The sequence below is a fragment of the Ictidomys tridecemlineatus genome, chromosome 14, assembly GCF_052094955.1.
Source record: "Ictidomys tridecemlineatus isolate mIctTri1 chromosome 14, mIctTri1.hap1, whole genome shotgun sequence".
In the NCBI taxonomy this organism is placed as follows: domain Eukaryota; kingdom Metazoa; phylum Chordata; class Mammalia; order Rodentia; family Sciuridae; genus Ictidomys; species Ictidomys tridecemlineatus.
The window spans coordinates 42,576,741-42,603,879 of NC_135490.1; the positions used below are offsets into that span (position 1 = coordinate 42,576,741).

The 27,139-nt window shown below is 44.5% G+C and overlaps 1 long non-coding RNA gene and 1 pseudogene across 1 annotated transcript; both read left to right on the forward strand.

The window, feature by feature from the left end:
* Nucleotides 1–7,259: 7,259 nt before the first annotated feature.
* Nucleotides 7,260–9,308, forward strand: LOC144370504 (transcription factor GATA-6 pseudogene; annotated as a pseudogene).
* A 4,824-nt stretch (nucleotides 9,309–14,132) lies between these two features.
* Nucleotides 14,133–17,487, forward strand: LOC144370340 (uncharacterized). The gene is made up of 2 exons (XR_013430332.1): nucleotides 14,133–14,648; nucleotides 16,131–17,487. It is a non-coding gene; the product is annotated as an uncharacterized LOC144370340 (long non-coding RNA).
* Nucleotides 17,488–27,139: the final 9,652 nt, after the last annotated feature.

Here is a 27,139-nt window from a genome sequence, read left to right on the forward strand (position 1 = left end):
GATGCAATGACCAAAAAGACAATAAAGGATTAGATGGTAAGTGGTTATCAAATGAAACATTAGGTTTGCACATTATTATTGCCCAAGTATTTAACTCATTAGCTAATTCATCAATTTGATTCATAGTATATGGAGTAATAATTTTATGGGGAGAAATTCCAAACACTGCCTTTGCTGTTTTTATTCCTTTGAGTATTAATTGTCCTACAGCCTCAGGATACCTAGTAAGAATAGTGTTAGGAGAATAAGATAAATGTATCCATAATAATGGACCTTCTTGCCAAAATACTCCTGTAGGAATATTTTTTGTTGGTAGTACAATAAATAATAAAGGCAAACTTATATCAATTCTATCCAAATGCATATTTTCCATATATGTTTCAATGATTTTTAATGCCTTTCTTGCTTCAGGCGTTAACATTCGGGGTGAATTTGGATCTGATGGACCTTTTAGGATATCAAATAAAGGTCCCAATTCTCCTGTTGGAATACCTAGATAAGGCCTTATTCAATTTATGTCTCCTAATAACTTTTGAAAGTCATTAAGTGATTTGAGTTGATCTACTCGTATTTGAATTTTTGGTGGACGGACCATGGTTGAGGATAATAGAACTCCTAAATAATTATTTGGAAAATTTAATTGTACTTTATCTATTGCTATCTCTAGATTATAATTTTTTAATAAGTTTGTAAGTGTGGCATAACATTCTAGCAATGTGTTTTTAGCTTTGTGTGCTAATAATACATCATCCATATAATGAAATATTTGTAGTTCAGGATTTTGATTTCTAAGTGGCTGGATTACTTTGTTAACATAAATTTGACACATAGTTGGGCTGTTAGCCATCCCTTGAGGGAGTACTTTCCATTCATATCTCTGATCAGGACCTTCATGATTTAGTGCAGGGATAGTAAATGCAAAACGTGGACTATTCTCAGGATGAATTGGAATTGAAAAAAAAATCTTAAATATCTATAACTAAAACATACCAAGTTTTTGGCAAAGCAGACAATTGAGGAATCCCCGATTGAGCAGGTCCCATAATGACCATTTCATTGTTAATGGCTCTTAAATCTTGCAGTAATCTCCATTTACCAGATTTCTTTTTGATGACAAAAATGGGAGTATTATGGGGAGATACAGAAGGTTGTATATGTCCTTCCGCTAATTGTTGTTTGACCAGATCATGGGCTACTTGTGTCTTTTCTTTAGTCAAGGGCCACTGAGGAACCCATACTGGTCTTTCTGATTTCCATGTAATTTTTATTGTCTCAGTGGCCCTTTGTGAAAATCCAACCCATGTCTGTCTGTTCCTTGATCTATTTGTATTGGTGCTGCTATACCTTGTTCTTGTTTTTCTAATCTTTTTCCTTTCCTAAAACCTTGTCTAGCCATAATAGTGGGTGCATTTTGATTGATATTATTTGTTAATGTCAAACCTAATTGATCTAGGACATCTCGTCCCCATAAATTTATGGGAAGATGATCCAATACATATGGCTGTATAGTTCCTTCACATCCTTCAGGATCCTTCCAATCTAATAGCATTGCACTTCTATTGGGATTAGTCGCCACTCCTAGGCCTCGAAGCGATTGAGTGGCTTGTTGTAATGGCCAATGTTTTGGCCATTCTTGACGAGAGATGATGCTAAGGTCTGCACCTGTATCCAGTAGCCCATTAAATTCATGTCCTTGAATATTTAGTTTTAGCATGGGGCGAGAATCTAAATTTAAAGAAAGCATAGCCCAATCTACACCTGTGGAGCCTAATCCCTTGGAACCTCTTTCTACAACATGACTGGAAAATTTATCATGTAGGCTTGGTATTATTAGTAACTGTGCTATTCTATCTCCTGGTGAAATTACTGATATACCCTTTGGAGAACTGGCTATAATTTTTATTTCACCTTCATAATCGGAATCAATTACCCCAGGACTTATCAAAAGTCCTTTTAGAGTAGAAGAGCTGCGTCCCAATAATAAGCCTACTGTTCCTTTGGGAAGAGGTCCTTTTACCCCTGTGGGAATGATTTGAACTCCCATCTCTGGAGTTAGTACTGATTTGGTGGAGGCGCAGATGTCCAACCCTGCGCTCCCTCTGGTTTGTCTGATGAGGGATCTGATGTGCTGGGCACTACCCTGATGGGGTTGCTGGGGTTGCTGGGTTCCTCCAGTGCTCCGTATATTTGTGGTTTGGGGCCCCGGAGCATTGGGGCCCCCTGTCCATTTTTTGGCAACGGAGCCCGATGCCTTTGTCCACGATATTGTGGATAAACACCTTGTCCTTGTTCGTTTTTTGATAATGGAGTACCCTCTATGGTGGTTTGAGAACGGCATTCATTAGCCCAATGAAATGGAGTACCCTCTATGGTGGTTTGAGAACGGCATTCATTAGCCCAATGTCTCCCTCTACGGCATCGTGGGCAAATACCCGGTATTCTACTTGTTTGATACCTAGTTTTGTTAAACCCTCCTCCTATGGGGCAATTCCTTTTAAAATGTCCTGTTTGTTGACAATTGTAGCATGTTCTTTGCCTGGCATCTAAAGCCTGTTTTACTGCAGCTGCCACAATTTGCCCTTGTTCATTAATGTCTCTGGCATCTAAAACCTGTTTTACTGCAGCTGCCACAATTTGCCCTTGTTCATTAATGTCTCTGGCATCTAAAACCTGTTTTACTGCAGCTGCCACAATTTGCCCTTGTTCATTAATGTCTCTGGCATCTAAAGCCTGTTTTACTGCAGCTGCCACAATTTGCCCTTGTTCATTAATGTCTCTACATAATTTAATATATGTGTTTAAATCTTCCTGTTTCCATGGTCTAATGATATATCTACACCAACGATTCGCTTGGTCATAAGCCAGTTGTTTTATTAATGGCATTGCTTGTTCTGTATTCCCAAAAACTCTGGTAGCTGTTTGAATAAGCCTATCTACAAATTCAGCGTAAGGTTCATTAGCTCCTTGTATTATCTTAGATAATTGACCTTGTAAACCTCCATGTTCTTGTAAAGTCTTCCATGCCCTAACTGCATCTACAGCAATTTGTGAATATACACCAGGATCATATGCATTTTGTTGCTGCTGATCCTCATAAGGTCCCTTTCCTAACAACATATGTAGATTTCTCTGAGGATAACCAGCTGCTGCATTTCGACTAGCCGTCTCCTTGCAAAATTCCTCATTGGCAACCTTCCATAACAGGTATTGTCCTCCATTTAGCACAGCTTTACACATACTAGCCCAATCTGCTGGCGTCATGCTTAAGTTGGTAATGGATTCGACCAAGCTTACAGTGAAGGGTGCTTGAGGACCATAGGTTGTTACAGCCTCTTTTAGCTCCTTCACTGATTTGAAATTTAAACCCTGGTAAGTTCGCTGCCCTCCTACCTCAAATACAGGGCATACTTGAGATCCTGTCTCAGGATCCCAACTATCAACTGCGGGGGTTGGGAGTCTCCTAGCATATGGAGGTGGTGCTGTTGATTGGACACTTATGCCCTCTGGTGATAGAGTGCTGTTAGTAGCAGTCTCCTGTAGAGGTGGCGCTGTTGGTTGAACACTTACGCCCTCTGGTGATAGAATGCTGTTAGTAGCAGTCTCCTGTAGAGGTGGTGCTGTTGGTTGGACACTTACGCTCTCTAATAAAAAGGTCTTATTAGCAGTCTCCTGTTTTAACTTTTTCCCTGATAGATTTTTCTGCTCTAAACTTCCTTCCTCTGTCTCACTATCTCGAAAGACCTTCTCTTTTACTTGAATCTTTTCCTCTTTCTGACTAACTTGAGAGACTTCCTCTTCTACTTGAATCAATATGTCTTCTTCTTCCTCTACCTCTGTCTGAACTGAAGGCTTTGGACTAAGCAAACCAGATACCAACGTCCACAATGACAATGTGCCAACTGGCAGAGTCCCTGGGTTGTTCTTTTCTATACTTTTTAAATCTTCACCATGATGGTTCCATTGTGATATATCTAACAACTCCTCCTTAAAAAGCCATGGGCTATATTTTTGTATTATATCAACGTATGCCCTGACTGCTCTTGATTTTACTGGGAAGCTTCCTTCCTCTAACAATTTACTTAACACTCTTTCGGTTTGTTTTTTACTAATTGCTGATCCCGTATTACTACTATAATACAACCCAACAAGATGATGCCAAACAAAACCGAGACAGAATCCAATAAAAATGGAACCACACAAAATCATTATAACAGCCTTTCTATCCTCCTGACATATGCATCCGTCCTTTCTCCCTATCTGTTCCTCAGACGCAAATAGTTTTTCCTCAGATGTGAGTGGTTTTTCTTCCCTCTCACTCATCTCCAGGGACAGGCAACTTAAAACAAAAATGAAGCAAAACAAAAGAGGAATCTTAGAATGGCTCCCCATCCTCTCGCCCTGCCCTCAGGGGCGAGCAGTTTACTTACCCTCAGTTGTTCCCCATGCGAGCCACCAAATGCCGAAGTCTGGCTTAGCACAAATCAGGAGCCACTTGTCAAAAAGAAACTAACTTTATTTTTAGAACTACAAACGCCAAACAAAACAGCTCCAGGGAAAAATCCTCAGAGCCCAACTGCCACCACCGGGTTCCACAAGCCTCTCCTCACACCCACCTCACCACCTCCCACAATCCTCCTGCTCTTGAGGCCGATTGGCTGGGTCACGTGGGCGGAGCCAAAGAAGTCCCCCAATGAGCAGCTCCGTGGAGGAGCCAATCAGCTAGATGTTGCTGGGGCTGCTGTGAGCCAATCATCAGCTGGAAGTCTGAAGGGCAGGGAAACAGCCCAATGAACATCACCACAGAGGAGCCAATCAGCTAGATGTTGCTGGGGCCACTGTGAGCCAATCATCAGCTGGCAGTCTGAAGCTTGCTGGCAGCTGGAAGTTTGCTGGGGCCCCTTTGGCTGTGGCTCTCAACAGCCTGGCAAATGTATGCAAATTTTATTGTTTCTAGTTTTTCTGACTCTTTTTATGCACCTATCTTGCTTTCTGATTAGATGTCAAAGAAAGATGTGACATATGTTCATGGTAATGTGTGGAGCTAGACATTATGCAAATTTGGAATAACAACATGTTTTGTGTGTGCAGAAGATTGAGCCAAAGGTGCTCTTCCATTGGGCTTTACAAAACTCTTTTACTTTTTATTCTAAGACAGGGTCTCACTACTTTTGGGATACTGCCCTAGAACTCAACAACTTCTTGCCTCAGCCCCTGAATTACAGGGATTATAGGAATGCACCACCACACCTGGATTGACTAATAATTTTTAAGTCCCTTTCCCTTATTTCTTAAATTTGAACCACATATTTTAGAGGAAAGCCTCATCTTCACCATGGTATGGAATGTAATCTCCCATCGAACAGCATGGTCCAGTGCTGCCTGAGAATCTGGGCTAAGCACTATATGTCCTGGGCTCACTAGGTCACTTCTGGTCATCATTACTGGGGGATGGATATAAGAACATGTATAGATTGGGACCTGGAAGATAATGTAGCTTTCCATGTCTGTTTAAGACAAGCGAGTGGCCAATGAGCCAGGAGGCCCTTGTGACTCTCAAGATCCTACCTCTGTGGTTAGGTCACTTATCATCCTTTGTGCTCTGTCTATCCCTCCAGTTGCCAGCATAGCACCAGCCCATGGAGGAGAACCAGTTACTACCCAGGAGCCCTGCCTTTCACCTTGAACCCTCCCATCACATGCCCCAGGACAGTGTTCAGACAAGCCATTGACCTTCCCTCTCCACAGCTTTTGCAGCACTACTCAGTGGTGAAAATCACCTACTACAGCACTGGTCAATCTCTTTCCTCCTCTGTGGCTCCAGAACTCCAGGTTCACAGGCAGGTTTCTATCCAAATGTGACAGATGAATCCCTTCCCTTCAAGGCAATGGAATGTGTGAGAGGAAGGTGATTCTGGTACCAGGGGGTCAGCCCATATGAGAAGACAGAGAGCCTGATAGTGACTTGTCTTCAGACACAAGGAAATGGTAACTGAAACAGTGGGAGAGGTCCTGGGTGTGTGGGAGAAAGAATGCTATGAAACCATGGCTACCTCTCCCTGAAATCTGAAAAGTTAGAACAGCAGAGCATCTCCATGCCCAGATAAATAAAGGTTGACCCCAGGTACTTCCCCTATTTAAGGGATACTGGGCTCCTTAGGTGACCCAAAGCCTGAAACTAAGGGACATACAATCCAATTCATGAACCATCACACATGGAACTCCCTGACAGTGCCAAAAAATGACTAGCATAGGAGGGTAGAGGTGCTTTGATCCTCAGACAAGGGCCAGTGGTCCCCCCAAACAGGGCACTATCCCCCAACCCAGCAGGACTGACAATGTATCAGCTAGATTCGAGGAGCCCACTGCCCCTTCTAGCCACACCAGCCCATGATTTCCCAAACACATTCGTACCATCCCCAATACAGCAATCCTATGTACCAAGTGCCCACTGGGATACAGCCAGCTAAGTGGATCCACCCTTCCTTTCACTGTGACAGGAGCCTGCATCCTTGGAGATACACAGCTTAAAGGCGTAATTGCCATTATTGAATCTCTTGGACAGATGAAGATAGTGGGGTTGGAGGTTTGGTAGAAAACAACCTGCAGCCCTCCAAGTCCAGACAAGACCAGCAAAGAGACGGACTGCAGCTCACAATACAATCCCTTGTAGATCTTTCAGGCTTTCAGGGTAGCCTGCCCTCCACAACATTGGCCAACTATGGTAGGGCATGGGGGTGCAGGTCTGGGAGATGTCTTTGGAGGGACCAGCCTCCTCCATGTGCAGGTTCTCACTAGGCCACCCCTCTCCGACCTGCCACCAATAGCCAGGCAGTTCATGACAGGGGAGTTGCGATTCTTCCCCTGTCTGGTCCCACTGGTTCTCTTCCTTGTCCCTCCATATCTGATCAGGCTTTGGGCACTAGATGGGGTCACCAGCCTCTTGACCCTGAGACATCTACCTCCTAGTCCAGGTGAGTTCAGTTTGCACCCCCCCCTGGAGGGCAGATTACTTGGCCAGTGAGGACAGTGTTTGGGTAAGAGGGTGTCACCTGGTCATGCAGCATACATGAGATGGGACTCTAGCATACATGGGATGGGGCTCTCCAACAGGGTCATGTTCCATCTTCTACATCCGGCTTGTGGCTTTTGCCAAAGTTGCCATGAATTTAGGCACTGGAGTTGGGTTTTCAAAATAAAAGGAGCTTTCTGTCTGCTCAGGACCGCAGAATGAACAAGGGGAAATGTAGAAATAGCTCACCATGCCCTTTGAGAGCCCTGCATTTTGTCCAGGAGATGTACTAAAAGCTGCTTGCTGTGGCCATTATGCCAGGTGCATGGGGCATAAAGAGGTATGGGGTTGGGGACAGGAACAGAATTCAGGTGCTACCCAGTGGGTGTCCCTTCCCCACCAAGCACCAGTTTCCAATCCTGATGCCTCTTCCTTCCATGCACAGGCTCATCTCCAGTGCTGGTTAGATCTTTTCCTACCTGCAGTTCTCAGCAGCAAGTGCTCATCTCTGCCTGTGGAGGTGAGAGGGCCCCTAGGCTTTGGGAGCCACAAAGGCCACTGCCTGGCTGAGTGGTAGTGTTCAGGCCTGTAGGCCTGGAGGGGTCCACAGCTTCCTTGGGAGGCAAGTTCTGGCTTCTGCTTTTCAGGATCCTTGGGCACCAAAGCCATGAGAGTGACTCTAAAGTCTGCAGAGGAGGAGTCCAGCTCCTTACCTGAGTGACCAGGTCCACCACTGGGCAGAAAAGATCACTGTGGCCAGGCTCTTGTACTCTGACTTCTCAGACTAAGAGATGCCACCGCAGCTGTCCAACCCTCCAGGAGATTGCAAAGTCTGCACACTTCCTTGGCAAGAGGGTATGTCCCTGCCGTGCTGCAAAGGTCATCAGAGACATTATTGGAGAGCTGGATCCTAACTACTAGAGGGGCATGGGACTGAGTGGGGAAATTTTCCCAAACCAGGAACCTACCCAGAGCGTGGGTACCCAGCCCACAGATGAATTCAGAGTTTAAGCACAGCCAACCCTGGTCAGCAATCTCTGAACCTCTAGTTGTAGGTTTTAATGATGAAAATAGAATATAAACATTAATAACACCCTCATCCTTAAGATGAATAAGCTCTCACTTGATATTCAAAGGAAAAAATAACTTTAGAGAAGTTCAATTCCATAGAATTTATCTGAGCAAGCAGAAATACAAAAATCAACAACTGGCATGACTGGATTCTCTGAAAGCCCTCACAATCACAAAATGTCCATGGAACTAATGTGTGCAGTGCCATGTGGCAGTATTTACGAACTGAAGTGAGGCACAAAATCCTTTCCTTGCTTACAACAATATTACGACTCTGCACTGGCCAAGTTCAGCTGCTGTACTTGCCTGAGCCAAGGCTATTCAAGAAACGAGGCTGTCAGTCAGTCAAACTACTAAATTGTATTGCAGTTTTCAAAAGGACTCAGTTTGAGTCTCTACATAGGTTTGCCACTGATGTCTGCCTGGACAGCTGGACCCTTGGAGACTCTACTGCTGCACAGTCTGAACAGCCAAGCCTGAGGCTTGCTTGCAGTGCCTCTGGGCCCCACTGCAAACCTACTGGAGGACCTGCCAGAGAGCGCACCAAATTCATAAACTGTGGCTCCATCTAGACACTACTTGGTGGTAGGAGGGAACTGGCCCCTACCTGTGCAAAGCCTGCAGCCTCTACACTAAGATGAATGACCTCAGTGTGCCCCGCATCAAGCAGCAGAAGCACGTGCCTTCATCTTGGTGGCTAGGACTGTCCCATGACAACTGGCACACCACCATCATGACCTTCTGGTGCAGAAACACTGAAGGCAAACCTGCGTGCAATGCCTGTGGACTCTATCAGAAACTCCATGCAGTGCCTCAATCTCTTCCTACGAAAAAACAGGGAATTCAAACCAGAAAACCAAAACCTAAAAACAATGAAGTCAAAGACTTGTTCTCCTAACAGCAATAATTTGGTTCTTGTGACTCCAACTTCTCTATCTTCTAACTCAGAGGATTACAGCAGAACTACTTCCCCTCCAACAGTTCCAATAGCCTCAGGGACAGGAGCCCCTGTGAGGTCTGCTGCAGGAGAGGGCACCAACCCTGAATACAGCAAGCTCCATTATTCAGGTCAAATGGGCTCCACATAGGCTTCAGTCTGGCCTTGCCAGCTGAAGTCACGTCCTCAGTGGGACAGGATTCCTATTGTGCTCTGGCCCTGGCCTCAGCCCTTGTGACAACGAGGTGGGGAGGGATCCACCCAAGAAGGCCTTGCACCTCTTGTGTCTGAATTTGTCCAGCAGCCCAGACTGTGGGGACCGTGTAGACAGTGCATCCCACCCATGTGTGATTTCCCCAGGAGGCTTGCTAAAGAGAAAAAGAAGATGAAGCTCCTCTAGGAAAGGGCCAGTGTGTGAAAACATGGCCTGCTCCATTGGGCCAGGGACACTTCCAGCCAGTCTGCCACAGGTTGGCTCCTAAACTGCTTGCAGAAACTGGGACTAGGAACAGGGCCAATTGCCGGCTAAGGAAAATGCAGAGATTCTTTCCAACAAAGTTCTATGTGAATTGCCCCAAATCATGTGTTTCTTCTGATCAATTATTTTGATCAATCAATATTGGTTATTCCAGAATTTCTGCACACCTCTTCCACATGCACATTTCACAAGCATTCGTGGAGAAGATCATTAGAGGCTGTTTGGCACAGTCTTGAAGACTCAGTGAGTTCCTGGCTCTCTTGTCAAAATATTGTTCAGTTTGCAAGACTGAGTAGTGACTCCAACAGACTCTGCGACTGATGTTTCTCAAAGGTCATCTTGCCTGACTAGTCTGAGGTCAGCTGGAATTTGTGCATAGGTAGCAAGCAAGATATTATTCTTCCATGTATATATTTTTTTAAATAAGTGAAATTTCCATTGCAGCAATCAGAGTTAAATCATTTGCAGAAGGTGGGACAACATTTTTATAATGAATGTAAAAATTTACCTTAATGTTACTTTAAATAATTTAAAAGAATAACATGAACTTAAACCTTCTTATTCTTCTTTACATTTATTTTGCACTTCTATATTCCTGATTGTTGAAGAGAACTATTTCAAGAAAAATCTTCTTTCAGAAAATTTTGCTTTTTTCCATTTGTTAAGAATTTTTAAACAAGAATTCCAACATATGCCCTTTCTTTTACTGTGGAAGATGTACTGGAAAAATAGCAACAGAACTTTACCACCTAGTGAACAACACTTGTAAATATTCTAAGCATCTATGAATGCTCTGATGAAGTCTGTATAGTCTGCTAACCCACAGGCTGGTTAACATTAATTTTTTTTTAAATGCAGTGTCATATGGAAAACTATTTTGATAGAATTTTTAAAATAAAAGGATATTGTTTTTTCTGTAAAAAATGATATAAATTTTTTTATTGTGGTCCTTTTTTTTTTTTTTTGTTACTGTGACCAAAATACCTAACAAGAACATCGTAGAAGAAGAAAAGATATTTTCACAATATCAGAGGTTTCAGTCCACGATCAGTTGGCACCATTGCTTTGGGCCAGAGCAGAGGCAGAATATCATGGTGAAAGCCCATGACAGAGGAAAACTACCCTGTCCCATGGCAGCAGGAATGCAGAGAGACAGAGCAAGCTCCCAGGGAGAAAATGTAACCCACAAGGGCGTGCGCCCATGACTTCCTTCCTGCTGACTCACATCACCTGCTGGCAGTTACCACCAAATACCTAGTCCTCTCAAATCATCCACTCAAAATCATCAAGATTTGGAGGTCTGGGGTTATGGCTCAGTGGTAGTGCACTTGCCTGGCATGTGTGAGGCACTGGGTTTGAATCTCAACACGACATATAATAAAAATAAATATCTATCAACAATTTAAAAAATTAATAAATAAAAATAAAAGTATTTTAAAAACTCAGGATTTGTTAGGTCTACTGTTAGGCCACAGCACTCACAATCTAATCACTTCACTGTGAGCATTTCTGCATTGTCACCCGTGAGCTTTGGGGGACAACTCACACCCAAAGCATAACGCATTTTAATTACCAAACAGAAAGTGGTTTTTGCTCAGTGTCTACGTAGGTTGATCATCACCAGATCATTGATGATGTAATTCTGTCTACCTTGTGGCCTGGTGAAACTCCTTTCCAGTATTCCCATGGAAGTTCCATCAGACCCATCCAGCACACCAGCACACTAGCTAATATCTACACCCAATTAGGTCCCATCACACGTCCCATTTCCAAGGCAGTAGCATCAGGCACCACGACTTACTGAACGCAGGAGTTGTTCCTGTGCCCCCTGGAACCTTTAAAGCACAGCTGCATTTTTGGATGATGCTTCTCTGAATACAAGAGTTGTTTGCTGTTCAAAGCCCCACACTGTTTTTGTCTTAGGGACTGTGGTGCATCTTCATGCCGCAGCGCCCCTTCAACTAATGCTAGAGCAACCCACACTGGAGTCTCCCAAGGCCTTCAGGGCCACAGACAGCAATGAAACAGCCAGGTGCTGCATGAAAGGTAATTTTCCAAAGACTTAAGAGCAAAAAAAATCTGTTGGAGGGTGGTGCAACATCAGTAAAAGGCCAGTCGAGCACATGGTTGCCTTCTTTCTCCACAAGAGGAGTGTCTAGAGTGGCTTCACATAATCTTACCCTTGATGTAACTCCAAACCTCTTAAATTCTTCTGCCAATTTGTCTGCATTTGCATTGGCTAGATCCTGTGTAGGAAGGAATCTTCTTTCATACACGTGACATTCATTGGAGAAAAGATAGTTTCTTCAACAAATGATGCTGAGAAAACCGAAAATCCATATGTAGAAAATTAAAATGAAACCCCTATCTCTCACCCTGGTTGAAATTCAACTCAAAGTACATCAAAGACTTAGGCACTAGAACAGAGACCCTGGGTCTAGTAGAAGAAAAAGTAGTCCCATGTTGGCCGAGGAACTGACTTCCTTAACAAGACTCCTAATGCACAAGAAGTAAAATCCAGAATCAATAAATGGGATATATTCAAACTAAACTGTCTCCTCAGTAAAGAAAACAATCAATAATCTGAAGATAGAGCCTACAGAATGGGATAAAATCTTTACCACATGCACCTCAGATAGAGAATTTCAGGAATATATAAAGAACTCAAAAAACTCGACACCAAAAAAAACAAATAACTCAATTAATAAATGGGCTAAGGAACAGAACAGACACTTAACTAAGAAGATATACAATCAACCAACAAATATATGAAAAAATGTTTAACACCTCTAGTGGTTATAAAAATGCAAGTCAAAACTACTCTAATATTTTATCTCACTCCATTCAGAATGACAATTATCAAGAATACAAGCAATATTAAATGTTGATGAGGCTGTGGGAGAAAAGGTACAGTCATACATTGCCCGTGGCCTTGCAGATTGGTGCAAACATTATAGAAAGTGGTATTGAGATTCCTCAGAAAACTGGGAACGAAACCACCATTTGACCCAGCTATCCCACTCTTAGGTTTATACTCAAAGCACTTAATATCAGCAGACTACAGTAATGTAATCACATCAAAGTTCATCAATATTGATCAATTCACAATAGATAAACTATTTAACAAACCTAGGTTCCCTTCAACAGATGAATGGATAAAAACATGAGGCATATGCACACAATGAAATATTACTCAGCTTTAAAGAAGAATGAAATTATGGCTTATGATTTCATGACCAGTATGATTCTACATCACATACAAACCAAAGAATGAGAGGCTATACTCCATTTATGAGTCATGTGTCAAAATGCATTCCATTCTCATGCATAACTAATTAGAAAAAAATTAGAAAAAGTAAAACAAAGAAAAAAACTGACTATGTTTATATTATTTGATTCTCAGTCACAAAAGGGGGAAAAAGGAAGTTAAGTAACCACAATCCTGATCTTCCACATGAGTACTGCATTGAAATGAATAGGTATTGGACTTGGTTGAATGTGGCATATGTGCAAAAAGTGATATATATCTTGACACACCACGTCCTTCAATCCTCAGATTGAGAAATGTGTCCCAAGTCCTAGGAGGCTTCACAGCAGCTGAGGGATTCCAGGACTGGGATGTGTCCCACTCGTCCTTGAAGCCATACTGTCCCTGCTTGAGGCCAGGACTGCTTGCCCACAGGGCTGCAAATCTGGGTGCAGTGGGTGGTCCTGCCTGCATGAGGAGCCTGGGAGACTCTGAAGGCCAGGTGTTCCCAGTCCTTCCACACCCAGTGACTCACTGACCATGGCCCTGATGAGTTGGGGTTGGACAGGCAGAGTGGTTGTCAGTCCCTGCAGAGTAAGAGATTGAACCTCTCTAGTGGCATCTCCATCAGGGACATAGTGGGCAGCCCCCCACCCCAGTCACACACCCTGGTGCCAGCAGCACCTGCAGCCTCTGCGTCTGGATAAAGGAGACACGGAGCCTCATCCTGGCAGCAGGAGGAGCAGCTATGGAGTGGTGATGGATTCCCTGGGAGAGTGTTCTGGGGCTGCTTCAATGAAATACGTGGATTGTCCCATGGGACAATTGTCCAATGGGTTAAAACATAATAAACGCACTGTACAATTCAAAGGCAGCATCTCCATCTCGCCACTCCTCCTGCCCATTGTGGAGTCCTGTCAAGTCCCCACTGTTCTTTCTCAATATTTTATGATCATTTGGCTTCCTTGTATCTCCATGTGCTTCTAGAGAGCTTTAAAATTCTTTTTTTTTGTAGTTTGCTGATTTATTTTTAAATTAAGTAATTAATTTTAATTAGATGTATATGACAGCAGAATGCATTGTGATTTACCGTACACAATTGCAGCACAACTTTTCATTTTTCTGGTTGTACACGATGCACCATTTGTGCATTCATACATGGACCTAGGGTAATGATGTCCATCTCATCCCACCATCTTTCCAGCCTCCATTTCCCCCTTCCCACTCCTCCTTCCCTTTGCCCCATCAAAGTTCCTCCATCCCCCCCTTCTCCAATTATGGATAAGCATCCACTTATCAGAGAGAACATTCAGCCTTTGATTTGAAATAGCTGCAGAGTCCTGCCCTTTCCTTGGCGGCTTGGCGGCTGAGTGGCCGACCGGCCAGCAGGGGGCGCACTGTCCGCCGCGCTCCCTCCCAGCGCCCGCTTCCGCTAACGGAAGCCTGGACGGCTGGAGGCTGCGGGATGGCGGTGCCTCTCAGGTCCCGCTCTGGTCGCTACCTGCGCTGCCCGGGCACGGCATCCACTGGCCCGGCCTCACGCTCCGCCCGTCGCCGGCAGGTGTGCAAAGCCGGACCGGCCGAGGCGGCCATTTCCGCGGCCTGAGACCCGCGGCCCGCGGCAGCTCAACCAGAACTTCGGGCGCCTCTTTCCCGCTAGGACGCTGCCTGCCCCGCGCGCCAGGGCGGCGGGCAGGTGTCCTCCGGGAGGAGCCTCTGGGACCCGCGGCGGGCGGGCGGGCGGGGATGGCGCGCAGCAACCCGTGTCTCTCTTACCTTTGTGCCTGTGGTGTCCGCTGATTGGGACTGGGTGCCGCCTGGGGCGCTCTGGAGCTGGGTAGGGGCGGTGGTTGAGCACCTGAGGAAACCTGCACCCACCTGTCCGCTGGCGCGGGGTGGGGGCCAGGTGAGTGGTCAGTGAGCATGCGTGGGCTTCAGGTGGTGCAGAGGGAACACCGCGGGCTGTGCCAGTTGTGCCTCCAGGCAGGAGCACCAGAGGATGAACCACAGGCCTTGCTTGGCTGCCTCCTAGCTTTCCCTGAGGATGACCACTCACTCTGAAAGCTCCTTTTTCCACTGCTTCCTTTTGTACCTGGGCAAACACTTTGTCATGTGCCATGCTCTGTGATTTGTGTTTCTAAGTTTGATTATTCACTTTCTATAGATCAATTATGAATCTCTCCAATTAGGACTTTAATGTTTTTCTCAAAACTCAGTTTTTGTTTTTGACCTACAAGCAACCAAAAACTTAGCATGTAATGTATGCCTTTTTCTTCATTAATTCAGCTAAGAAATATGTATGGAACACCCACTGTGTGCATTGTGCTGGGCACTGTACTGGACACCCTCCATGCATATTTGATTAAGGCATAGGCTTTTGCTTCACATGTCCTTTCAGTTTGGTGGAAAAAAGAAGAGAATCAATGGCTCATTATCTTTCTTGCTTGGAATAATCTCAGCCAATACTCTCAAATTTCACTTTTGTTCAAGGATTCTGATTCTTGCAAGAACATTTTAATTTCTTTGGGGAGTTCATTTAGTATCTGAAATTTTGTGTGTATTTTATGCTGCCTTTCTATAATATGCCTTTACTGGCTTTTTAAAGTGCACATATGTTAACTTTTCTGAAGACAAAAATGAGGCCTTTACCTATAATGGAGTCCTGTTTGGTTTTTAACACAGTACGCAGTGTGGTTACTGCTGAAGCTGAGAACCTGCTATTCTTTCTCAGTAGTGGTAATGTTTTTCTGGCAATTGCCATACTAGGCCTTTCACATTCTTGGAGTATATTGGAACTTTACGAATATAGAAATGTTTAAGAGGCTTCTGACTTTATCCCATGTAACACTTCAATTGAGAGTCTCTTGTTTTCTTTGTATATACTCATACCCCAAATTCACTACTTAATTTTGAAGTTTATCTTTCATTTGATGAACTTTTCCCCCTCACAGAGAAACCAAGTTTTTGTCAACTCATGAAGCCGATGATACATAAACAACTGTAAAGAGAACCACAAACTGAGATGTGTTTTCTTTGTTATCTTCATCTAGACACAGTTATGTCTGTCTCCTATCCTACCCCACCTTGGCCTTATGATAAAAATTCATAACCCAGCAGAATTACAAAGTGTTAAGTCCACAAATAATTGCCAAGTCCTGTTCAAAGTCATTCTTTCTCACCTGCCTTTACCTGTGCTTTGATTTTGAATAGCTTGTGCTGTTTTGGAGCCTTCGTTTCTTAAAAGTTAAAATGGACTGGTAGAGAATAAATACAGCACAGGAGGAGTGATTTCAGTGACTTAGTCACGAACCAACACAAAATATTTTAATGAATGAATGGGATTCAATTGTCATTTTGTAAATGATCATCTTTCTTCCTTTTCTGGTAGGGTTTTTAGACCCTGAGGAGGAATTGGAGCTGATCCACATTATGGGAATGGAAACCACGGAACCTGAGCCAGACAGTGCAGTGCAGCCTGCCTCTTGTTCTGATGACCTTTCATGCCAAATGAGACTCTGAGAAGATCACTCCATTGAAGACTGTTCTAAGAAAAAGCAGGATCAGAAGAGATTGGGAACTCAAAGAGGTCTTGAGACCAATGTTGAACACTTTGCTAGAATCTGGATCAGTTCATGGGGATTTTAGATCTAGAGACGAGAGTGGTGATGAGAGCAGTTTAGTTTCCATGAACCTATGGAAATGAAACCTCTGGAAATTAATCCATCATGTCCAACAGAAGAAAATGATGTATCTGTCCTGATTCCTGTGGGGGACCAACTACCAGAAGCCCATCTTTCCACTGATGTTCCAGAAAAAACGGTTCCAATCCAAATCACAGCTTTCCACCAGAAACCACCGGTGAGACAGTGGTCCATTCGACCGCAGGACACTTCCAGACTGAACTTTTTAAAAAATTTATTTATTTGTTCTAATTAGTCATACATGACAGCAGAATTCATTTTGATTCATAGTACACAAATGGAGCACAACTTTTTATTTCTCTGGTTGTACACAAAGTAGAGTCACATCATTCGTGTCTTCCTATATGTATCTAGGGTAATGATGTCCATCTCATTCCACCATCTTTCCTACCCCCATGGCCCTCCCTTTCCATCCCTCTTCTTTGCCCTATCCAAAATTCATCCATTCCTCCCTTGCCCCCTCCCCCATTATGGATCAGTATCTACTTATCAGAGGAAATATTCACATTCAGTTTCAAGTGATATTCCTACTAGCCCCGACTACATATACATTGTAATGGATTGATTATATTCCAGGGATTTTTCAAGACAACAGATTTGGACATCAGTGATAAATTGAGTACTGAGCTCTTCCAGGACAAAAGTGAGGAGGCTTCCCTTGACCTAGTGTTTGAGCTGGTAAGTCAGCTACAGTGTCACACTCATAAAGAGAATGGAATTGAAATTTGCATGGAGTTTCTGCAAGGCACTTGTGTTTATGGCAGGAATTATTATTCATGCTTAGAGCACTGTATATTATTTTTCCTATTTCAAGAAAATTTACCATTTGTAAAAGAAACCAACTTCCCATTTAAAAGTGTCTGTTAACTATGAAAGCTGTATACTTGAGTCATTTGTATATCTCTTCATACTGTAGTGGTCTTTCCTTTGTTATTGACTGATACAGTACCCTGATTACAAGGTTATTTTGTACTTGTCTTAATACATTAGTATAATAACAACTGCTTAAAAATAAAATAAAATAAAAGTACCATGTGACATACATGTATCTTGCACATTGATGATTACTGTAATCAAGCTAATTAACATATCCACCCACTCACATATGTGTGTGTGTCTGTGTGTGTTTGTGTTTGTGTGTGTGTGTAGTGAGAACACTTTCAAGCAGAACAATTTAAAAAATTTTTAGTTGTAGTTGGACACAATACCTTTCTTTTATTTATTTTTGTGTGGTGCTAAAGATTGAACCCAGGACCTCACATGTGCCAAGCAAGTGCTCTGCAACTGAGCCATAACCCCAGCTCACAGAGCAGTAAATTTAAGCATACAACAGAGTGTTTTTCACTGTGGGGACCAAGTTGTAGGACAGATGTCCAGAATTGGCTCATGCTGCATCACTGAAGTTTTGTACTCTTTGGGTAACAGCTCCTGTTTTCCTAAACCCCGAGCTCCTGGGAACCACCATCCTGCTCTCTGCTTTTACAGAGCAACTGGTTTTGATTCCACACTTCATTGAGGTCATAGAGCACGACCTTCTACATTTGCTTTTTTTCACTTAGAATAATGTCTCTTAAAGCTCATTAGGGTTTCAAATAACAAGATTTCCTGCATTTTGAAGGCAGAATATTGTTCTGGGTGTCAAATGGTTGACATGTTTTTGTATGTGGACATAATCTTAAAACACAGTTAAGAAAATTAACGAGATTTTTTTCAGAAGTGATTTCTGAAACATTATTTTTATTTGTTTTAGTACCAGGAATTGAACCCATGGGGGGTTAACACTGAGCCATATCCCAGCGCTTTTTGTTTGTTTGTTTGTTTGTTTGTTTGTTTTCAAATTTTGAGACAGAGTCTTGCAAAGTTGTTTAGGGCCTTGCTAAATTGCTGAGACTGGATTTGAACTTGCAATTCTCCTGCTTCAACCTCCCAAGCTCTGGAAAGTAGTATAGAAATCCCTTAGAAATCTTGCAATGAAACAAGCATTTGAACTAGTTATCCCACTCTTTGGCATATACCCAAAGTACTTAAAATTGGCATACCATAAGGATGCACCCACATCAATATTTTTTGCACCTTAATTTACAATAGCTAAGCTCTGGAACCAACCTAGATGGCATTCAACACATGAATGGAAAAAAATACACACACATACACATACATACACACAAAAATACACACACACACAGGAATATTACTCAGCCATAAAGGATGAAATTATGACATTTGCTGGTAAGCACATGGAACTGGAGATGGAGACTATCATGCTAAATGAAATAAGCCAATCCCAAAAAACAAAGATTGAATGTTCTCTGATATGTGGATGCCAATGCACAATAAAGGGGTGGGGAGGAAAGAATAGACGTTCATTGGATAAGACAAACGGGAATGAAGGGAAGGGAAAAGGGATGAGAAAAGGAAAGACAGTAGAATGAACCAGATGCAAACTTTCCTATGTTCACGTATGGATTCGTGGCCAGTGTAAATTCTCATCATGCACAGCCAAAATATGGGGAGTTAGACTCCATGTACCTATAATGTGTCAAAATGCATTCCACTGGCATGTATAAGTAAAAAGAACATAAAACATTTAAAATCCATCTGCCAGAGGCTTTACCAGGGCCTATTCTGGATCACAGGGTGGGCAGTACATGGAACAGCGGTGTCAGAATGGCCCAATGAGCGCAGGAGGAATTGTGTGGTCCATGACAGGAGGGTGGGTCTGTGCACATAGTCAGTTGCCTGCCTGCTGGACCCCATTTTGCACTGTTGCAGTGGTCAAGCAGAGTCTTCTGGGCAACCAAGACACCTGCAGGGACCGAAGGAGGGGGTGACAGAAGCAGCATTGGGTGGTGGGGTGGGACATGGTTTCCACAGATAATCTTACTTCCAATAGTCCCAAAGGTGTGGACAAGTGTCCCAGCAAGAATGCAGGGTGGTGGCAGCTGCCACATCTAAGCCCTGTCAAGGTTCCACAGGATGATAGCAGCTGGCTACCTGGCTGTGTGACAGGGTGTTGGCCACTGTAAGTCCAGCATGTGGACCACTGTACCCGACAGGAGAAGATGGGGAGCGTGTTGTGGCAGTGACAAACAGACACCTGTCCCTTTGTTTCCCGCCTTTCCAGAGGGAATGGGGTGTGTGCCCTCTGATCCTTAGCCTGCCTTCTCCATTTCCTGATCCCAAGGTGGAAGCAATATGGATCTTTGCAGTGCAGGTTCCAGCAGAGGTCACAGCTGGGTGTGGTCACAGTGATGCAATAGGCAGCAGGGACAGCAGACTACCATGCACCATGGGGCACCTAGAAGAGCATGTCCCTACAATGGTCCACAGTGGAAGCAGCCAATGTGAGTGTCAAAGTCAGAATTGTGCCTTTTCCACTGTTTCTTAATTAGAAAACACAAGGATGTTGGACTTGCTTTATCTTTGGATATGGAGTGACCAGGAGAGAAAAGCAAACACAAAACCATCAATTGCAAAATGAAACCCACCTATCCCACTCCTCGAGTTATGCCTGAATGACTTAATGTGACACAGCCACATTAATGCTTATAGCAGCTCAACTCACAATAGCTAAACTATGGAAGAAACCTAGGTGCCCTTTCACAGATGAAATGGAAAAGAAAATGTGGTGTATATATATAAATATATATACAATGGACTATTACTCAGTCATAAAAAAGAACAAAGTTATGACATTGGCAAAATAAGCTAATCCCAAAGAACCAGAGGCTGAATGTTTTCTCTGATTTGTGGATGCTAATTCAAAAAAACGGGGGAGGGTGCCTAAGGAAGAATAGAAGGGCTTTGGATTAGACAAAGGGAGGGGAGGTGGCATGGGAATAGGAGGGATAGTAGAATGAATCAGACATTATGAGCTTATGTGCATATATGATTACATGACCAGTGTAATTCTACAACACGTACAGCTGGAAGAATGAGAAGTTATACTCCATTTATGTATGATGTATCCAAATACCATCTACTGTCATATAAAACTAATCGACTCTGGATGGGTACAGTCATGTCCAGTAGAACCGTGGAGAGATTTTTGGAGCCAAGAGGAATGACTGCCTAAGTAACCCAGAGGAAAGCAGCCTCGGGATGACCCTCTGGAGGGTGAGAATAACTGTGCGGTGGGTGTGGGAGAAGAAGCAGCGCAGAGTCAGGAGGAGCCTAAGCTCAGACCAAGTGGGGGTCGGGGTCTCTTCACCCTGGAGCCTCCCTTTGACCAACCGCCTTGGCCCAAGTCCTTTCTGCGTCACAGGTTCCATCCACACGTCACAAAGGCTAAACTCCAGTTCAGCCTTTGGTCCAAGGAGGAGCTGGCTTCTCAGCCAAGCTGCTCTGTGCTGACCAGCGTTGGACTAGTGTGGACTTGTGCCTAGTGACGAGCCCCCGTGCCCTCCATGGGCAGTCTTCTCACCAAGTGCGGTCGCAGGCTGCGCCGCAGGGCCCTGGTGGCCCGTCAAACTCCCCTGCGCCTCGCCCGGGAGGCTCCCTCTCCTCACAGGGCCCACCCGGCTGCACCTGCCGCTCCCCCCAGCCCTGCCAGCAGGCGCTTCCTCCAGGATCCCCGACCTTGGGGCCTCCTGCTGCTGGCAGAGACAGGAGGCGCCGCTCCTCTGTCGGGGATCCTGCTGCCCGCGTCCTGGGGCCGTTCCCCAAAAAGCCGGTGCTATCGAGGAACAACTCCCGATGTTCGGCCCCTGGACAGCAGTAAGGGTCCCCCCTCCTGGGCGCTGGCCACGCCTCCTGCCTCCAGTTCCTCAGCTCATCCACCAAAGCTGAGGGGCCCATGACAGCTGCTCGCTGCCCTCTTGGTGGCGGCTAAGGAGCCGCCCAGGAACAGCCAGGCTCCAGAAAACCGCAAGACCCATCAGGAGGAAGGAGGAGGAGGAGGAGGGAGGAGGAGGAGGAGGAGGAGGAGGAGGAGGAGGAGGAGGAGGAGGAGGAGGAGGAGGAGGAGGAGGAGGAGGAGGAAGAGGAGGAGGAGGAGGAAGAGGAGGGAGGAGGAGGAGGAGGAGGAGGAGAAGGAGGAGGAGAAGGAGGAGAAGGAAGAAAAGGAGGAGCAGGAGGAGGAGGAGGAGGAGGAGGAGGAGGAAGAGGAGGAGGAGGAGGAAGAGGAGGAGGAGGAGGAGGAGGAGGAGGAGAAGGAGGAGGAGGAGAAGAAGACGGAGGAGGTCACTCGGGGAGACCTCAGTACCCTGGAGGCCAGTTCTTGGCCCCCAGAGAGAAATAGTGTTCTCGAGAGGCCCCCCGTGTCGCCCAAGAAGTGGATCTGCCTGTCTGCCTCCCCATCCATCCAGGGAGAGCAGGGCCTGAAGCCCACCTGTGTTCTATCCCAGGGTTGGCCCCCACTAACTGCTGCTTCCAGGAGGCCGCATAAAAGAAAGCTGCTCATGCCAGTGGCCCTGCCATCACTGATTGCCTGGCATCAGGATGGGCTGCCCCCACCTGCAAAGCGGCCACTTTTATCTTCAAAAGGCACCCTGAGGAGGGTTCAGAGTGCCAGAAGTAACCACGTGAAGCCTGAGACACAGGTCGCCCAGGGCGGAAGAGAGGCTCTGGAGGACTGCACCACCACTGTCCATTCATCCTCCCCACCTGCAGGCCCTACCTGGAATGCAGGCCCCCTCCCCCCACCCACTGACCCCTCCCCCATCTCAATGGAATTCGAGCCTGCTGGGCCCCTGAACCTACCCATCCCTCCACCTTCCCCCTCATCTAATATTCCACTGCCTCTTCCCAGGAAACCTCCTTCTCCCTTCAGCCCCAGTCCCCATGTTGGAATTACCCCGAATGTGTTTCACCTTTCCACACCTCCTACCCAGGACCCTTTCCCCTCCAATCCTACCTCTTCCAGAATGGAATCCCCAACCCCCATGTGCATAGATCCTCCTCCCCCTCCCCCTCCTTCTCCTTGTCCTCCTCCTCCTCCTCTTCCATTTCCTTCTCCTCTTCCTTCAATTTTTTCTCCTGCTCCTCCTCCCCCTCCTCCTCCTCCCCCTCCTCCTTCTCCTCCTCCTACTCCCTCTCTTCTTCCTCATTCCCCTCCTCCTCCTCCTCCTCCTCCTCCTACTCCTCCTCCTCCTCCTCCTCCTCCTTTTCCCTCTCCCCCTTCTCCATTTCCACTTCCTCCTGCTCCTATTCCTCCTCATCCTTTTCCCCTTCCTGCTCCTCCTCCTAGTGTTCCCTCTTCTTTGGCTGCTCCTCCTGCTGCTCCTCTTCCTCCTCCTCCTCATTCCTTCCCAAGACCCACTCCTGTCCCTTCCACCCCAAACCCCAATACCCAGGGCCAGCACTCCACTAGGAGTGTCCCTACCACCCTAGTAACCATGTCATCGGCTCACCTTCCCCAGAATCCCGCTGTGCTGCCTGAGGACATGGCCATGGACACCACTGCCCCTTCCATGGCGGTCATTTTGTCCTCTCCTGCATCCAGTGACAGCAATGTCCATGGCCATAGGCAGCACAGGCAGCCAGCAAAGGGACCAGTCCTCCCCAGCCCTGCTGCTCCTCTTCCTCCTCCTCCTCATTCCTTCCCAAGACCCACTCCTGTCCCTTCCACCCCAAACCCCAATACCCAGGGCCAGCACTCCACTAGGAGTGTCCCTCCCACCCTAATAGCCATGTCATCGGCTCACCTTTCCCAGAATCCCGCTGTGCTGCCTGAGGACATGGCCATGGACACCACTTCCCCTTCCATGGCGGTCATTTTGTCCTCTCCTGCATCCAGTGACAGCAATGTCCATGGCCATAGGCAGCACAGGCAGCAAGCAAAGGGACCAGTCCTCCCCAGCCCCCCAACCCGTCAGTTCTCCCAACCCAACCCCAATCTGGCCCATTCCATTGTCCCACCACCCACCCCTCAGCCTGCTTCTAGGAACCCTGCTGGACAGCAAAGAGCCTCTCTTCCCAATGCCCCCACGGTTACCACGCTGCCAGTGCAGGACCACTCACCGGCCTCCACCCTGGCACAGAGGGCATCAGCACCACCAACCTCCCAGGCTGCCAGTGAAGAGCCCATGGATACGACCCCTCCTTCGAAGGCTGTCAAGTTCTAGTCACCTCCTGCCTGCCAAGTTCTTAGACTGACTCAATTTGGTAAGCAGGGCAGACACGTTGACAGCTATTTCTATATTGTATGCCTGGTGCCACATATTTGTGATTTGTTGGCTTTTCACATAATAGCTGAAGACATAATCACCAATGAAGCAGTGCATATGTGTACGTGCACACACACACACACACACACTCACACACACACATACACAGAAATGCCACAGTGTTTATCTCTAAGTTTCAGAAGTAGACAAACTTGAAAATTTTCTGAAACTATAAAGGAGACTAAAGAGATGTGATAAGTGTATGAACTGTGGGAGCCTGGACTTAAACCAAGCATGGAGGATGACAACAGGACAACTAAGAATTTGGGCTATAGACTAGAGGAAAGTATTGTGTCAATGTTAGTTTCCTGAATGTAGGAATTTTCCAGGGTTATGGGAGAGAATGTGCTGTCCTGGACAATTCACAGCACAGTAAAGGCATCAAGTGCACAGGGGTAGGAGACACAAATACTCTTCTCAAACTGTTCAGAAAGGTTGAATTAGGGAAAGAGGCAAGATAAAGTACATGTGGCAAAATGTGAAAAGTCTGTGACTCCTCCTAGACATTCCAAAGAACTCTCATGGAGAGACAGGAAATAAAGTTTGTCCAGGCAGTTTCAGTGGTCTTCCCTCCCCCACTAGGAAGAAAAGTTTGGCATTCATTTGCAAACACACTTCAGTATTTCACATGTATAGATGAAACTTTCAACTATTATAATATAGGCCTGTCTCCCTCATTAATGATGTGTTAAAAATCTGTAAAAGCTGTTTGCTCAACAAGATTAGTTTAACAAGATTGATTAGATCAATTACGAAAGAATTCCCATATGGAATTCTCTTAACAGTATTTCTAAAGTTTGAAAATCCTGCAGAGTAAAAAATATCTAAAATTACTATAAAGAGTAAATGACAATGGATTGGAACTGATGTAACAATGACTGCAGATTGTGTTTACATAGAAAAACAGAATTGGGCTTTACAGGAGGAAATGTGAGCAGGCCAGAAACAGGGCAGCAATGAAGTTACGTAAGTTGTCAAGAGTTTGATAGCACCATGACGTTGATCATAAAACTGTTCCATGACGTGTGTCCTCATGAGAACCCTGAGGTGCCCGTTTCCATGACTCTGTACACTATGCTTTGCTTTGCTTCACATTCTCTATATTGAAGAAGCTGGAGTAGAGCAGCTTTCTATTTCTCAAAAAGATTAAATTTAATCTCAATTAAAGGAAGACCTTTCTAACATGTGGGACATGAGTAGTCACATTGGGCCTGGCCTTGTGATCCTCAGGTGGCGTATTTGTCATCAAATATAGCAGTTGACCTTGTGGGGAGAATCAGTATTCAGGGTCAGTGCCAAGCAGCAGAGAACTCAGCCCATCACAGGTTGAAAGCAGAGCACTGCAGCACCAAGGGAATGAGGTTCTTGACTCAGCTAACCATTGGTGAATTAGGCTAAGGCTTGTTGAATATTTGTTGATACTTGCCCTCAACTAGCTTTCAACTATGAATAAATATAACTGAGCAGCTGGCTCCGACAGAGGGCAACATGGAAGCACCCAATAGATTATACTATGAACCAATGTTCTATTCCCTGGAAGTGTCTTTCTTACTCTGATTTTTCTACTCCTTCCCATTTGCAGGCCCCACCTCCCTGGCCATAAAACTGAACTCACCACCTGGATTGGCCCATCAGGAAACTCAAACTTCCCCAAAGAAACAAAGCATTCATGGTGGAGAGGTGTTCCATATGGAGACCACCCAAGTGGAGGAAGGGGAAAAGAAAATCAGACACACTGGCCTGAGAACTGGTCCACACTGTTTATTTTTTGCATTAGCTTCTACCAAAGGAGGAACTGTAGTTTTATTGTCTCAGTGAGACCCTCGATATCATTCATTGTCTTCTGCAGAGACTACTGGTCACTGCGGAATAGAAGAAAAGATACTCATGCTCAAATTCCATTCCACTGTAAAGTGCACAAAAAGAGTACTACCACATGAAAAATTCATGTGTCAGGAAAAAGAATTCTGGAAACAATGATCACAATTTTTATTAGATGTTTTGGCCATGAGTCATTTATTCCCTTTATGATTTTTTTTTTTATTTCTGGGGAACTAAAGCAGAACTTGCAAATGAGAAATGTTAACATTCTTCACTTTTAATAAAATATGGGTGTGTTTTATAAACTAATTCATAGATCTTACATCTTATTAGCTTCATCTCTTTAATTCCAGTCTGACAACAAGAATAACTGCTCAATAAACTTAAGATAATACTACTAAACTGAATAAAAAACAGATTAATAATAAAATTTCATCAGTTCATCTGTCAAATCAATACTTCGGAATTAATTGTGGATTGTAAATTTCATTTTAGTTTACTTAGTACTATATATTTGGGTGCTTCCCTATGATCTTGATCTAAATATATAAGGAAATAATATTTTTAGATTGCTATAATAAAATCTGTCAAAGTTATGTTTATTTTTATGGTAATGTCTTTCTCTTCCATTTCAAAGTGTGAGGGAAAAGAAATTTATCTGTTCAAACTCTATTTTATGTTTTGTATTAACAATTACCAAAAGTATTTCTTGAATATATCATTTCTGGAAGAGGGTGATTATGATAAAATGTGAGGATACAACTAGAGTAGTAGTTACAACACTAACTCCATATGCAATGTGAAGGTCAAGAGTAATTACTCATTCATAAGTATTTATTGAGTATATTCTCTGCATGGTACTACCTATAAATTGGTGATGAGCAAAATAAATATGGCCATTACTTTCAAGTAATTTCAGACTAATGGGAGGGTAATGCTTCTAGGAAACAAAAGTCTGAAAGAATTGCAGTGTTTAAGCACTCTATCATAATTCCCTTGGTGACAGGGACAGAGACTGGAGACAATAAAGATCTTTTTTGTCTTGGTTTGGAGGAAGTAACTAATTTTCATATATAAAAGTGTGGTTATATTAGGAGACATCAGAGGACAATAAGGTAATAAAGCAAATAGAAATACTGTGGTTTTCCTAACTAATGGGGTGATTTCCATCAGGAAGGATAGAAAGTATGTAAAGTTTGAGGTGTAACCTAAAAACTTAACCTCCAGTTATAAAGAATGCTCTGGGAGAGCAGTAAATTGAATGTAACTAAAAGAGATCACTTTATGGAAAAATACTAGACAATACAAGAAAAGAAAATGCTACAAGGGAGAAAGGAATATAAACAGACATACAAATATCTGAAAACTTCCAAAAGATCACAAATCATGCCTGTGGACCTTGGGAACCTAAAACTTAGAAAGAATTCAGAAAGAACTTGTTAACACAATTATGGGATGTTAAGAGCGTATAACGAAAGTAGTTTTCACTGTATATATGTTATAGTCTCTTAAGTTAACTCCTCCTAAGTGGAGTCATCATTCACTGCATTGTCTATGTTGAGTTTGTGTGTATAAATACAATCCAAACAAAGTGACATAACACATTCAATTAGTGTAACCCACCCAGGAAGCTCAGCCCAGGCTGTGGGCTTGAACTCACCAACCCTTCAACCCTGAATAGCAGCAATGGGCTGCTTGGTCTTGTGGAT